Source organism: Pezoporus flaviventris, unplaced genomic scaffold, assembly GCF_033815535.1.
Source record: "Pezoporus flaviventris isolate CSIRO_AGI_PZ_B2104156 unplaced genomic scaffold, CSIRO_AGI_Pfla_v1 ptg000078l, whole genome shotgun sequence".
Taxonomy (NCBI): domain Eukaryota; kingdom Metazoa; phylum Chordata; class Aves; order Psittaciformes; family Psittacidae; genus Pezoporus; species Pezoporus flaviventris.
The window spans coordinates 9,675,512-9,689,918 of NW_026892626.1; the positions used below are offsets into that span (position 1 = coordinate 9,675,512).

General features: G+C 40.0%; 1 long non-coding RNA gene across 1 annotated transcript in view; it reads left to right on the forward strand.

The window, feature by feature from the left end:
- Positions 1–14,407, forward strand: part of LOC133279467 (uncharacterized) — a 176,971-nt gene that overhangs the window by 123,789 nt on the left and 38,775 nt on the right. The window contains exon 2 of the long non-coding RNA XR_009746897.1: positions 6,082–6,252. This is a non-coding gene — a long non-coding RNA (uncharacterized LOC133279467). The remainder of the gene's footprint in view (positions 1–6,081; positions 6,253–14,407) is intronic.

The window sequence follows — 14,407 nt, forward strand, 5'->3', positions numbered from 1 at the left end:
TCTTTTAAAAAGACCAAGGCTGACCTTCTCCCAGGTGCTATTTCAGGTATCAGTCTCACTTCCCGGTCTGAGCCCTGCAATGCACAATGAAGAGTCAGAAGATGAAGAAGTTCCATTCCTCACTTACCATCCAGGGGGCTAAGTCTCTCTTAAGTGTTAAGTGAAAGAAAGTCAATGACATCTGTCTGTTAATTAAAGCAGACAGTTGGAGTTGGATATACCCACAAGACTTTATTATAATAGAGGCAGCCTGAAGAAGTGGTATCAGCAGACTCATTAGTAACCATAGAAAGAAGGTGTTAATTAGGGAATGTGTGATCCTACCATCAGAATAATTTGGGGAAAAAAAAAGGTGGATAATATGGAGATGAGCTGTCAGTGATATAATATATCATAATAATTGTGCACGTTGCACTGGCATTAATGGCAGTGGCATAGCAGGGTGGAATGCCGGTTAATTCACATTACTGTCAAGTCAGGCAGTTAAACCCCTAAAAACTAAATGAGGAAGTCTAATTGCCTGTTCAGACTCAAATAACATTCACTTTATTACCAAATTCCACCATTAACAGCCTGGAAAACCACTTGTGGCTGATGAGAGAAGAGACGTAAGGATTGTTGAATGTAAGGAGAGGACCAGCTGTCTGCGCATTGGGCACAAGCAGCAGTACCTGGGACAGCAGCACTGTAGAAGTGCAGGGCTCTGGAGAGCAGTTGTTCCAGGAAAATACACACATACTGTCATTGTGCTGGAGACCCTAAAAGCAGAAGTTAGCTGCAGGTTGAATACAAGCAGCAACTTTATGGTGTTATAAAGTGGTTTCCTCAGGGATTTGGAATGGAAAGAAAGCAATGAAACTTGGTGTGAGAAGGGTGAAGATCATGTGTGAGACTAAGCTGCAGAGATTAGATGTGATGTGATCAGGAGCTTTCATGATCTAAAGATGTAGGTCTGAAGAATGTAGGTCTTCTTTTGTCTGGATACAAAGAACTTTTCACCACCATATATCTTGCCTTTGTGCCTCAGAGTTAATGAAAAACTTTGCTTTTAAGTGGCTCAGAAAAATGGTAGAGTCGGAGTTCTTGATAGAGATTTCCTGCAAAGAAAACATTGGCTGTCCTCAGAAACACATTTCAGCAGTATGTTTTGATGGGCCACTTTTCTTAAGTATCCATCATGATACCCCAGCCATAGGTGGTTTTATTTCCTCACTGGAGCTGCCAGTCCTTGACATGACTTCTGGTGAGCTGACAGTGTTATACACTAACATGTAGACAATGCTGACCTGCTGTTATGGCCGTCTTTGGTATTAGTGCTTTAGTTCAAGCGATAGGTACCTGTTGCTGGAAATTGGTTACCCAGTTTGGGTGTCACTGTGAGCAGTCATGTTCAGACTGGATGTATGAAATAGTGACCAACCAGCATGAACATGTGGGTTGAAGATTTTAAAACGAAAGCCCAGTGGATCCAAACCATTCCATGATTTACACTGGGTTTGATAGAAAGTATTTCTTTCACATATTTCAATATGGTGGTATGGTGTTTGCGTTTTCTAAACAGACATCTCCATATATTTTTGCTAGTGATAGAAAATCTTCCTCCTCAGTCTTTACACATCAAAGAGTCCAAAGCTCTGGTCTGGTATTTGGCCAGAGGCACTGGTGATAGATGGTGTAGACACATTGCAGCAAGGATCTTGTCCATTTTCTGGCCACATGGGACATGTTCTTCATGCTGGGGGTGGCATCCTGCAGTTATCAATCATTCTTACATTGCAGGGCCAGTAAATTCTGCCAAAGAAACTCTTCTGTAAAAAAAAATCCCACAGCTGATTGCTGTTCTCCAGTTTTTCTGCTTTTTTTGTCTTGTAGCAAAAATTTAAGCAGCTTTTTTGTAATTACACATTTCCCCCCTCACTTCCACAATATGCTCTTTAAAACCAAAATTTAATCTTACTTAGGCTGCTTCTGAAAAGGAAAAGCAGAGTTGGGTTAATGCAATGGAAGAGCAAAGCTATATTCCTCCAGAGATAATTACTTTGAAGATAATTACAGCTGAAAAAAAAAGGCTGTCAAAACTCTTTCACTTATTTTTCATGGGATTTTTTTTTTAAAAAAAAGCGTCTCTTCTCAGCAGATACAAGTTCTGGCTTTGCTTGCACCAGACTTCAAACTCAAAACAAGTTGGACTCTGCTCATCTTGTCCTCTCCCTGGGGGGCGGGCAGCACCAGGCACCTCAGATGACAATATAGGAAATCCTGCAATAGGCAGGAGTGGAATAATCTTGCCCAAGGAGAGATTTTTTTACTAACTTTTAAATATTTAGAGTTTGAATCAGAAAGTAGCTTCACAGCATATGTCAACCTATGCTGACGGAACGAACTGCTAATTTCTATCCTTGAGAACTGAGCCCCTGATCTTTACCGGCAGGTAAAGGCATTCAGCTCAGCTAAAAACACCAGCCAGCTTGAAATCAGATTCTCTCTGTAGGTCTTTCAGGATGTGGGTGTATAGTCTGTGATCCTCTTAACCTTCACTAATCTTCTTTACAAAAGCATGTTCTGAGGTGGTTTCCCTTTAATGCCGTTCAGTTCCGCTGCTTATATACTGTTAGTCTTACTGCCAAATGAAGTACCTTAGTCAAGCAAGTGCTACTTCAAATCAGAGCCGGTGTCCCAGGGTAATTCAGTGATTTCCTTCTGGGCAATGTGAAGCCATTAGCAGGTTCATGCCATTTTACCCTTATTTAATTACATCCCAAGGAGAGGACTGAGATGGCAGGATAGCTGAAGGCTGAGGTGACCCAGTAAGGACTCCAGGCATGAAGGCTTCTTTTTAATATTTCATGCAAAATCCTTGCAGCAGCCTACAGCAAAAGGGGCTTCAATTTCACTCAATACACACATGCAGTGGCTTCTATTCATTGCCATGGAAATATTCATTTCTGAGGCTATCATACAGAATCATCAAATGTGTATTAGCTTTTTGAGGTCCAGCAACTCTTTGCAGACTAGGTGGTTGAGCCAGATAGAGATATGATGCAGAGACCTCCCTTAATTCCTTTGGGCAGGTTCAATGGCAGTGTTGCTGCAAACAAAACAGTGTTTGTGTCTGGGGTAGTTAATGAAACCCACAATCATAACAAAGTAAAGTCTGCTGTTCTGTGAAGGCATATGTTTTGTCTCAAGACCTCCATGCGTGTGAGTGGTTGGAGTGCTCTGTTAGCATGGTGCTGTCATGGTGCTGCCAAGCGTATGCCTGGTGTGACACTGCTGCAGGGCTGTGGTGCCAGGAGCTGACCTGTCTGTGCAGGGAGCCCTCCATGGTAATCACCCCAAGCGAACATCAGGGAGACATTATTTTTTCTCCTGTCTGCACCCTTGCTCAGGGCCTATGACTGGTTTTCCCCTTCCTTGGAGAGGAAAGCGCTTTCTGGAGGACTATGGTGGAGAATAGGCTGAGAGAGTTGGGCTTGTTCAGCCTGGAGAAGTCTCAGGGGAGGCCTTAGAGTAGATTCCAGTGCCTAAATGGGGCTACAGGAAATGTGGAGAGGGGCTTTTCACAGGGGCATGGGGGAAGAAAGGGAATTGCTTTAAACTGAAAGAGGGTAGATTTAAATTAGATATTAAGTTCTTTACTGTGAGAGTGGTGTACACTTGTACAGGTTGCCCAAAGAAGCTGTGGCTGACCCATCCCTGGCAGTGGCCAAGGACTGGTTGGATGGGACTTGGAGCAACCTGGTCTACTGCAAGGTGTCCCTGCCCATCCATGGCAGAGGGTTGGAGCTAGATGAGGCTGATAGGGTGAGTGTGGAAGCTGAACTGTGGAAATGCAGCTTTGCTGCTAGTGTTTATTTAGATCCTGTGATAATCTCTTCTCACACATGTACATCTAGTACAGCATTTTTTAATTTTTATATGTATGTGACATATATATATGACATATATTTTTATATGTCACTTTTGCACTTTAAAAAAGGGCTGTTGCAATAATGGGATACTTAATAGAAGCAGCGTGACAGAGACGGGGAGAAAGGCAAATAGTTGGAAAGCAAGTTGAGTATTAAAACTCAGAGTTCACATCAAGGTCTGTGCCTTTCATTTCAGCTACAAGTTCTGCTTACGAATCAATGTTCTCAAGAAATTTAAGAGTCTGCAAAGCCAGAAGTCATTTTCTCTAGCGAGGAGCTTTAGTAAAGAAATTAGAATGCATTCATAGCTAGAGAGAGACTTCATCAGTGAGTTTACATCTGGCATTGCAGAACTGAGATCAAGACATTGGATAAGTCAGACTTGCAGTGTCTTGAGCTTCTAGGGCTTTTCACAGATCTGTCTCTAGTCCAGTGTGAGTGTGTTAGTGAAATCTGACTGTCTGGAAGTGAATTCTTAGCATACATGCCCATTTGGTTTGTACAGCTGATATACTGATATATCTGTTTGTAAACTGATATACTGAAAGCACACCCAGAGACTTGTTCCATGAGTAGAGGTGACAGAATATTCCTGTTTTCTTTGGTATTTAATGGTTTTTTATCTTTAATATTTTTGTTAGAAATGCCTATGAACAAATTTGAGCAGTTAACCTACAATAAAGTATCTTTGACTTTTCTCACCTATTTAAAAAACAAGTTCTGAAACTTTCTTTTGAACAGATACGTGCTAGGGTTTGGTTTTTAAATGGATGTAGAACAATTTCATAGTTACCTTTGCATGTTATTTAAAATATAATTCTTTCAAAGTGAAGAAGCAAAACATTTCAAGAACATGTAGTTTTGTAATCAGGAACTTTGCAACCCATGGTGTCTTACATTGAACACTCAGACTAGAAACTGAGAAAGCAAATGACAGCTTTTAAACACAGACCTTTCCTTGCTTAGGAATTGAAATTTGGTGTATCTTAGAAAAGGTCATTCGTTTCTTTAGACTAAGTGTTCGTTGTTAATGAACACAGCGGTTTCCAAAGAAAGATTACCTCTTGTTATTTCTGGAATATAAAAATGTAGCCCTGGAGAACAGATTAAGCTTATTTACAGCTGTTGCCAGCTTTGTAGGCTGTGGGCATAGTCTTGCTCTCACTGAATTCAGTAGCAAAATCCTCATGTATTTCACTGTGTGAATAGATATTAATTGTACATAACCTTTTATTTTAGTGGTCAAAGATAATAAAGGTGATACTGTTTTATGCCATTTTTGCAAAGTCCTTTTCTTGCTGCAATTGCTATAGCAGCTACTCTGAAGGAGTCTGCAATGATGTCTTGGGGAAGGTGTGATTGTAGGGTTCTTCTTCAATATGCTGTAGCCCAAGACTTTGGTGGGAGCAGTTTTGATTATGTCTAAATAGCCGTCAGTGACTGGCAGTCAACTGGCTTCACTTTTCACGTGGCTGTACACACCTCTGGATGTGTGTTCATTAGAAACACAGGAATTAAATAGAAAGTAACAAAACAGTATGCAGAAATTACAAGTGCTTGATATTTCTCCCGTTAGAGTAAAGATAATGAGAGAAAATTAGCAAATAGAACTGTAATCACAGGCAAAAAAAAAACCAAAAAAACAACAACCCAGAGATAGTTTGGACTGTTTCTATTTCTATTGTAAATAGCTTAGGTGTCTGAGTGCTTTAAAGTGTAATTAACATTTTCTCCTGATAAGCTTCATACTGTTTTTCCCCTCTTATTTTCTTTTGCCTTTTATTTTCTCAGCTTGTTTTTCCTTTAGCATCCCAGCAGAGAAAAGTAACTAGTAGCTGCTAAATTAACACTCACAGATGGGCAATTCAGCAGAACTTCATCCTCTCCTGTCTAATTAATGATCCATAAACTTCCACAGGTCCTTCCAGTGTTTCTTTGGTAAAGATTGTCTTTAAAACCTATGGAAGTTTGAACTTTACAAGGGGAGAGTGAAGTGAAACTACAACTATTTAGGGTGGGATTAAGAAGGAAGGAGGATTAATAACATATGTGCTTTGGAGTTCCTTTTTGATAAGAGAGCCAATCCTACATTAGCTTGTGTGGAAAGTTTCCTCTGCTAGACTGATTCAGATCTCACTGGGGCTAATCAGAGTACTTCTTTTGTTTTCAGTGGCCTATGGGTCTGATTCAGGGACCAAGTTCTGTCTTGAAATTGCTGGAAATGGAAGGAACGGTGGCACTTCAACATCACTGTCAGGCACAAAGAGCTGGTGAATGTGCAGATCAGAAGCTGTCACCTTCAGGACCATGTATCTGCATTATAAAAGAGACCAAAAGGTGAGTCTGGCTGATGACTCTATAAAGAAAGAGTACCTGTAGTAACTGCAGTACCTATAGACAGGGATGTGAACCACATAGGAATGGAAAACTACACAGAGTCTTAGGTTTGTTTTGGTTTATTTATTTTATTTTATATTTAGTCATTGCTGGTAAGACACAAAAATGGAACTGGAAAGAGAAGTGTAGCATTTGGCATTCTTGAAAAGTTCTGTTGGCATATCTGCTCTCTGGCTACCTTACTCCCTGGGATGTGGGCTTGAAAGGCTGAATGGCTATTAGGGATGCTCCTTTTGCTGAGTGTCTGATTGAGTTCGGTCACAAGCCTTTGATAAATGATGCTTGTACAGTCTTCTTCCAATGAAATCAAATGCAAACAAAGCACTGAACACTGTTTAGCTGCTAAATTTCCCGAACATGATCTGAATGTTGAGCTTCTCCTTTCCTCCAGAGCTAGCACTGCTCAAACTGCCTGGGCAAGCTGCTTGGCTGGGGCAGGTGAGCCTGCATGTGCCAGACAGGCAGGGACAGAGTCCTCACCCACAAGGGTGGTGTCCCACAGTACCCAAGCAAGTTGAGCAGAGCAGGTCTGGTGATGGCTACCAGGACCTGTTGCAGTCCAGAGGTGATGAGGCAGGGTAAGGTCAAGCTGGGATGTTCAGTCAGCAAGCCAGGGCTGAGACTGGTAAGGTACGTCACTTAAATGCAGCTGCCAAGCAACGCGAGAGAGACCTCTGATGTGAAAGCTTCTTACAGCCTTCACCCACAGCTCTTCACACAGCAGTCAGATCCAAAGTTATCCAGCTGCACCACATCCAAGCTGGTTCAGAGCACAAGCAGCCAAACCCCAGGGAATGGGAAGAGGTTTGAGAGCCTCTGCAGCTTACTCAGGTCCCTGACCATCTGACATAATTTTCTGATGCTGATCAAAATCAGATTAGATAATGCCACATCAGGAGAGCTGAACAGACTGGAAAGAAGTCTAGGAACTGGGAATAGCTCCTGAATCTACTGCTGGAAATGGCAGCAAATAGCTTGACAGGAAGACTTAAGATGGGAGGGAGGACTGGAGAAAATGGTTGATTGAGAAAGGGAACTCAAAAAGGAAAGAGAATGGAACAAAAGAGAGTAAACTGATCTTGAGGGGGATGTATCATAGCAGAGGTGAAACATCTTCTCTCTTGACTTTCCACCCTGACAAGTGTTTGTGTAATTATAAGGGAGTGTTCAAAAGCACTCATAGGGCTCATGCAGAACTCTCACTCATTTTCATTTGTGAAAATTTTGAAGCCACTGTGGTTTTAAAAGGGTCTGCTGCCATTGAATCAGAAATAAAACTTATTAGTTTATCCAGAGCCTGCTGGAAGCAAAAGAGTCTCCCCTATTAATTTCAATGTATCTTCTACTGAGCTCTAATAGAATGTCAGTCTGCCATGGCAAATTACTAAAATGAAGCTGTCAGTCACTATTCATAGCATGAGACTGTATTTCATGAGCTGGGAGATACATCACCCAGAAAGTCTGAAAACAGTCAGCTGAATCAGCTTCTACCACATAATTATGGTAAGCCTGTTGATCAATATTGTGTGCATTTTTAATACCTTTATATTGAGGCTTCTGATCCCTATTAATACTGATAATAGTTTTGCTTCTATCTGCAATCAAATGCCTTAAATCTGAGGTCTCTTCCTTCTTGCCTCTTGCTCCCACAGTTAATTACTCCTTCAGCTCTGAAAAGCAAATAGGGGTTCTATTACTTTATTTTTTTACTTTGAGAGAAAAGAAAGAAAATGTCAACACCAGGAGTTGTGCTGGTGGAGTGCAGACCCATGTAGACTCTGTGAATGCAGCCCCTAGTAATAAGCCTTCATAAATCCTTTTAAATGTCAAAGTTTAATGAGCAGCATCTCACCAATAAGAGCTCATTATTCACCTGTCATGAAAATGCAGTTAGTAGTATAATCCTCAGTGTTCAGCCTTCTCCAAAGCTTGGCTTCAGCTCTCCTCTTTCCCCTTCCTTGCTTTTCACCCTATGTTATGCTATTACCTGTCAGTTTCAACAGCATCACAGTTGGCCCAACTCCAGCACTGTGGCAGAGCAGAGCTTTTACTGAGGAAGTGGTTCATGTTTCTTGGAGGAGCTCTGAGTCTACCTGCCTGCCATGCAGCTTGCAGTGGGGATGAGATTTTTTAAAGGCTGTAAATGATCGTCAAGAGCTTAACTTGAAGGCTAACATATTTGAGTTCCTAAGACAATGTTGAATGCTGTTGTGTGCCAGTCAAGCTTTAAGATGGCTATAGACAAAGAGTTTGGGAGTCTTTTGAGTAGCCAACGATGGCAATAGGCAAAGACTGTAGGAGTCGTTTGAGTAGCCTTCATTGTCTATCCAAATATTTAGGTAACAAATTAATAGATAAAGAGTAAGGCACTTCTTTTCTCTTACAGATTCTGATTTATTGAGTCACTAAGTTAACTAATTGTAGCAAATTGCAGATCTCATCTCCAGCTCATAACTTTGCCTGTCATTAATGCAGTGCAGTACATACACCTCTATACGAGTTGTACTTTACACAAGATTTTAGCTGAAACTCAGATTTAACCCTCAATATATTTTATGAAAACTGTTAGTTACCCTAGGGGTTAGTTGCTACAAAACGCAGTGCAGAGAGCCTCCTACATCAATTAAAACCCACCAGTTTCATATGGGCACAGAGGCTCTGTGGAGATTTAGAGCCATGTTTGGCATAACAAAGTACAAGCAATGTCAAAGTCTGCAAAACCTACTGCTTTTAATCAGAAAAAGTCATCTTATAATTACATTCTCATATTAACTATAGAACTTTCATGAACTGCAGAATACATCCACAGCAGTCATGGAAACGCCTGTCTAACTTTCCTAATGAATGCAAATCCTAATAATCCAATATATGTCAGAATACAGCCACAGACTCATAATCCTCTCTGTCTGCCATTTAATTCTTTCCATTCAGATCCCAATTTGTAGTAAATCTTCTATTTGAAAGCTGCTGTGGCTCATGCCATTTATATCAAAGCCAAGCTAATAACATGACTGCTGTCTTCTAAGGAATTGGTTTTGCTGGTTTTGAAATGGAAAATTGATACATATTTACTTTCCCGGTTGTGTTACTGCTTTTTCCAGTGAAAACAAGGGGTGAAGTCATGGCCATGCAGTCCTAAAGAGAGGATAGGCATGATCAAAGAGGTATACTTAGTGATTTCAGAACAGATGTATGACAAGAAGCCTGGTTTTACTGGTTCGCTTTGTCCTGGTTTGAATAACTAACACACTGGGCACAAACAGTAAGCATTTATAAAATGTCTAGGTTGGATAGGAACTTTTATCCCGTTTTCCAAAGTGGCCTCCAGAAGGTTATCTCAGCTACTTTCAGTAGGATTGAACTCCGGAATTCCTTTTCAAAAAGGGACTGGTCTAAATCTGCCGGAGTTTAGCAACATTTACAGTTTCTTTTCTGGGGAAAACGTCAACATTTGATGTTTCTTTTCAGCCCAAATAATTTGAAAATATAAAAAAAAAAAAATTCTTTTTTCTAATAGAATTTGAATTTTAAAAAATAGATTTGTACTTAGCAGTATTTGCTATTCAAGCAAAATTTTATTGTTTAAAATGAAATTCAATGTTACTCTTCTAAGTTAGTTTAGTATGCAAATTCCCTTGTCCAGAGTAGCATATTACATGCTGTTCATGTAGGTTTATGTTTGTTTCACTTGCTGATTGTGAACTAAGTATATTGGTTCAGTTCAACGTATCACTACCATACAGTTTCAGCTGGAAGAATGAAATTTGATTTTCCAAAAGAAGATTTTCTTGATATTGAAATCAATTATTTTCTGAAAACCTGTTGTTTCAGTGGAAATTAAGTTTTTAGTAAAAATCATTCAAATAGCAGATGTTCATTCAGTGCTAACACAAGAACTGGACAAATTTTACTGTTCAGATACCCCTGTACCATAGTCAAAGTAGCACTTTGAATACAGTGTTGATATTGCCAAGCTGGATTTAGAGTAAACCCGTTTGGATGCTGGGCATAGTAAATTTGCAGCAGCACAATACCAGAATCTGATTTGGCCTGCTGAGAAGCAGAGCAAGTTATTCTGTGCTGAGATGTGACTTGGGAGTGTGGGCATAGTCCATCTTCTTAGGGTGTGTTTGAAAATGTGCAAAATTACCTGAAGAGCTCAAGCTGCACCAGTTCAGCTTTCAAAGGTCTTGGTGCTTTGTTTGCATTTGATTTCATTGGAAGTCATGTGTTGCACTGCTCCCCATTTCCTCCTGGTGAAATACTAGCATCTCCCCTGAATATCTCGTGGGATGAGATCTCTTTCACAGTTTCCATCAGTAAAATGCAAACTGTTAATATTTTCTTACTTTATAGACTTTTAATCACTTTGAAGTTAAGTGATAAAGTGATGCTGTATTATTGAAGCAAATAGCCTAAGTACCTAATGCATAAAATAGCAGCTTGCCAAATTCTCATGGATTTCAGGGTGAATCACGACTGATGTGGAATGAAACGGTATTTGCATTTCACACAGTGACTCAACCTCTGCTAAAATAGCTGACAACACCTAGGACAAACCAGTAAGGATCATGTTGAGGTACATAATACTGGCTCCTTTGAACAAGTACTTATAGTAGATTTGTGCTTTTAACATCAGGAATGTAAAAGTATTTTTGGAAGTGATTCTCTGAAGGTGACTGAGGAGCAAAATATGGTTTTAGGAAAGTGCAGAAAAGGAAATTGTTTCCAAGCTGAAAAGGGGATTTATTTTCTTGCACAATGGTTATTGATTTTCTGTTTTTAAACAGAAATCTCTTGTGGAATAAAAAAAAAAGCATTGCTGGTAACACACTTCTGGCATAAAAATGTTCTAGTTAAAAAGTACTGGCATAAGAATTTCAGGACTTCCCATTTCCTGAGCCTGCTGCCATGTTTGTGAAGTTCGCATAGTCTCCAAGACACTGTGCAGAATGGTGTTTTTCTAATCTCTATAATTAGCAAGGAAAAGACGACTGGCATTCCTGGGATTTTGAATAAGAGCTTATCTCAGCACATTCTTCTCTCCTTTCAGGTGCAGGTACTCCACAACACACATTTAAGCACTCCAGAAAAACTAATTTGGGAATTAGCTGGAACTTTACTGAGCAGATTATTACGAGATATTACATGTAGAACACTTTTTTCATATATGGAGATTGAGGGGTTTGGAAATAACTAAGAGGGACTCATTAGTGGATCAGAGTTAAAAAAAGAGAAGGTACAAAGCAGAGCCAAAGATATAGGGAAAAGAGGCTCAGAACACTTAGGGCTGTAAAGAGGGCTGGTGGCTTGGGAGCAGGATATTTTGAAGACATGGAGAGAAGTAGGAATGCTGGGTATGAGGGTCATAATTTTGTACGTTAATCATTTCATTGATGTTGATCACCAAAGTGCAATTTAAATTGATTTTATAAGATCCTCACTTTAGATGTAGCATGAGGATTTATAGGTTTTGTTGACATTCATGTTGAACAGTCCTAGGTAGATGTGTGATCTGATGGGTAAGGTTATATGCGTTGTTGCATAAGTCCAGTGGGACCTATTGATGTGTGCCATAAATTTTAGCTGCTATGTAGTTAAAGATGTATGTGTGTACTTGAGCCATGTGTTTGTCAAGTGCTCAAGAAAGGCATGAGGAATCTCTGAAGAGGGAGGAAAGAACACCTTGAGATGTTAAGTTGTCATCTGTCAGGACATTTACCTTGCAGTGTTTGTGAGTGTGATTTGTAAGTACAGGACAAGATTAAATACCTTGGGCAGAACCACATCCATTTTATGAGAAATGAATGTCAGAGATGGCAGAGAAATTCCATGGCAAAGGACTTGAATCAGCTCCGCAGCAAGAGCTAACTGCAAAGTTTCCCTGAGTCACAGTACTAGGAAAGCTGTCTGAGTTTCACCAGCAGCTGTGGGCAGAGTGAACCAAGTCAAGCACTTATTTCCCCCTTGAAATATGCCAGTATGTCTGTGCATGAGGGTCACAGTTAAGTACACATCTGTGGTATATTTGGAAAGTTTGGCTCTGGCACCAGAACTTCATGAAGTGCCAGACACTGCTTCTAACTTCCTTCCTATGTAAAGTAATTAATTCATTTTTGATTCCAGAAAACAAATTGTGCAGTGGTTTCATGCACATGCAAGCTGTCAGCAGTACCAAAACCTTATTTTTTCTCCCCGAAGTATTTGTTGTAGCAATAGAGCAGTAAATGCTGTTCAGTGCCTTCTAAAGCAACAAACAAACCCACAGTGTTAGTGGTTATTTCTATTTTTACATTTCTATATAGGCTTCTGTTTTCAAAAGTGTCTTGTGCTGGATTGCTCGTTTAAGATGTTGTTCAGGGCTGGATTCATCAGGGAGTTTGGTGCCTGATGAAAAAGCAAGCCCGTTAGGGGCTTCTCACATCAATCACTTTGGAATCTGCATGGCTAACTATATTTTCTAGTTTTGTTTCTTCATAGGGGAATCACAGAGAAGCTGAAAACTCCTAACACAGTGAGGTTACTGGAAAGTGCATTGAAATAGTGCACAACTGGAAAACAGAAAGGATCCTAAAAGAACCCCTTTGAATACAACGTGCACTCAGAAGATGGTTGTAACACCAGAAGTTGACAAGTAATGTCATTCTGGCATCTTGTTAAACAGTATTTTCTGCCTCATAGACTGTGCAGGTAGCAGTACACAAGTTATGAAAACGTTCATAGCTAGCCTTTATCTAAAAATGTTTTTTTTTTCCTACTTCCTCTTTGAAAAATATACTTTTAAATGAACAGCATTGGTAGTACTGCAGTCATCGGTGTATCTCTTTTAACCATAGTGTAATAGATGTCTTTCGGCTTCATTTTAATGCACAGTGCAGCCATTGCAACATGATTTTATTGAGATTTTCCTGGCATTATCTGTCATCATTTCCAGTGTTGATTATTTATTTGCACCTGTAAGTGACCCCAGATAAAAAGTAACCATGATGCTCTCACGTAACTGATCCTGTGCAATATTTTAATTGCAGAAATGGGTTCTATTGGATTTTTGCAGTGTAAGTAGGTATGTGGAGAGATTATGCGAGGGATGAACTGCACATAACTTTCCCTTTTTAAAGAAGACTGCTGAGAAAGCGTTTACTCACTTGGGTCTCTTGGGCACTTCTGTTTTCCTTAATTTTAGGTTGCATTGTGCATTTACATTGGTCACGTGGTATGAAGGTTCCAGTTTTGTGTGCTTGAATCATTATCTTGAATGTTTTGTTTCTGCAGTGTGACATAGCCTCATATATAAAAATGCCAAATTTCACCAGCGTAAACCAGAAGCCAAATATTGACTGCGTTGATACTCCATGTATATGACTGATCTTACTCTTTTACCAGCTAGCGTGTGTTAGAAGATGCTGAAATCGAAGTCAGGAGTATGTATAAAAGCAGACAGGAACTCTGCACATCTGCAATTTCTAGGAACCCAGAAGCAATAAAAAAGTCCATGAAATCTATTCTGCAACTATCTGTTCCCTGAGGCAGTGTTGTAAGGGTAAGAGGTGGCTCACATCCTTCTGTGAGATCTCACAAAGCTGCATGTCAGTTCCAGGTGAGGAACAAGCGTGGGAAGGCACATGCACTTGCTGAGGCCAGTGCTGCTTGTGTCTAACTCATGGGGCATTATTCCCAGAAACTCCAAAGGTGTCAGTTCCCATTACTGCACTCCTGATCTTCATTATCTAGACTTCATTGCAATAACAGTGTCAATAGTGACTCATCATGTGTGCACTCAGTTGAGCACTTTACATGTGAAGTGAAAGTCAGGAGACAGCTGTATGTGTTGGGGGAGGAAAGCAGTGCTTCTGGGCTTTGTATTCATTCTAGACTCCAGGCGCTGAAACATGGTGCCTCAAATGTGTTATCATACATTGGTATAAGAGTGATGATCAAATAATCTTACTCTAATATTCGGTCATTAGTGGTTAATAACTGTCCCCTGATTTAGTTGTTGTTGGCTGCATAACGCTTCTTTCTTCTTATGAATTCGGATAGTTTTTTTTTTTTTTTTTAATGCTAAATAGGTTAATCCCTCTTCCAGCTGAAAAACATGA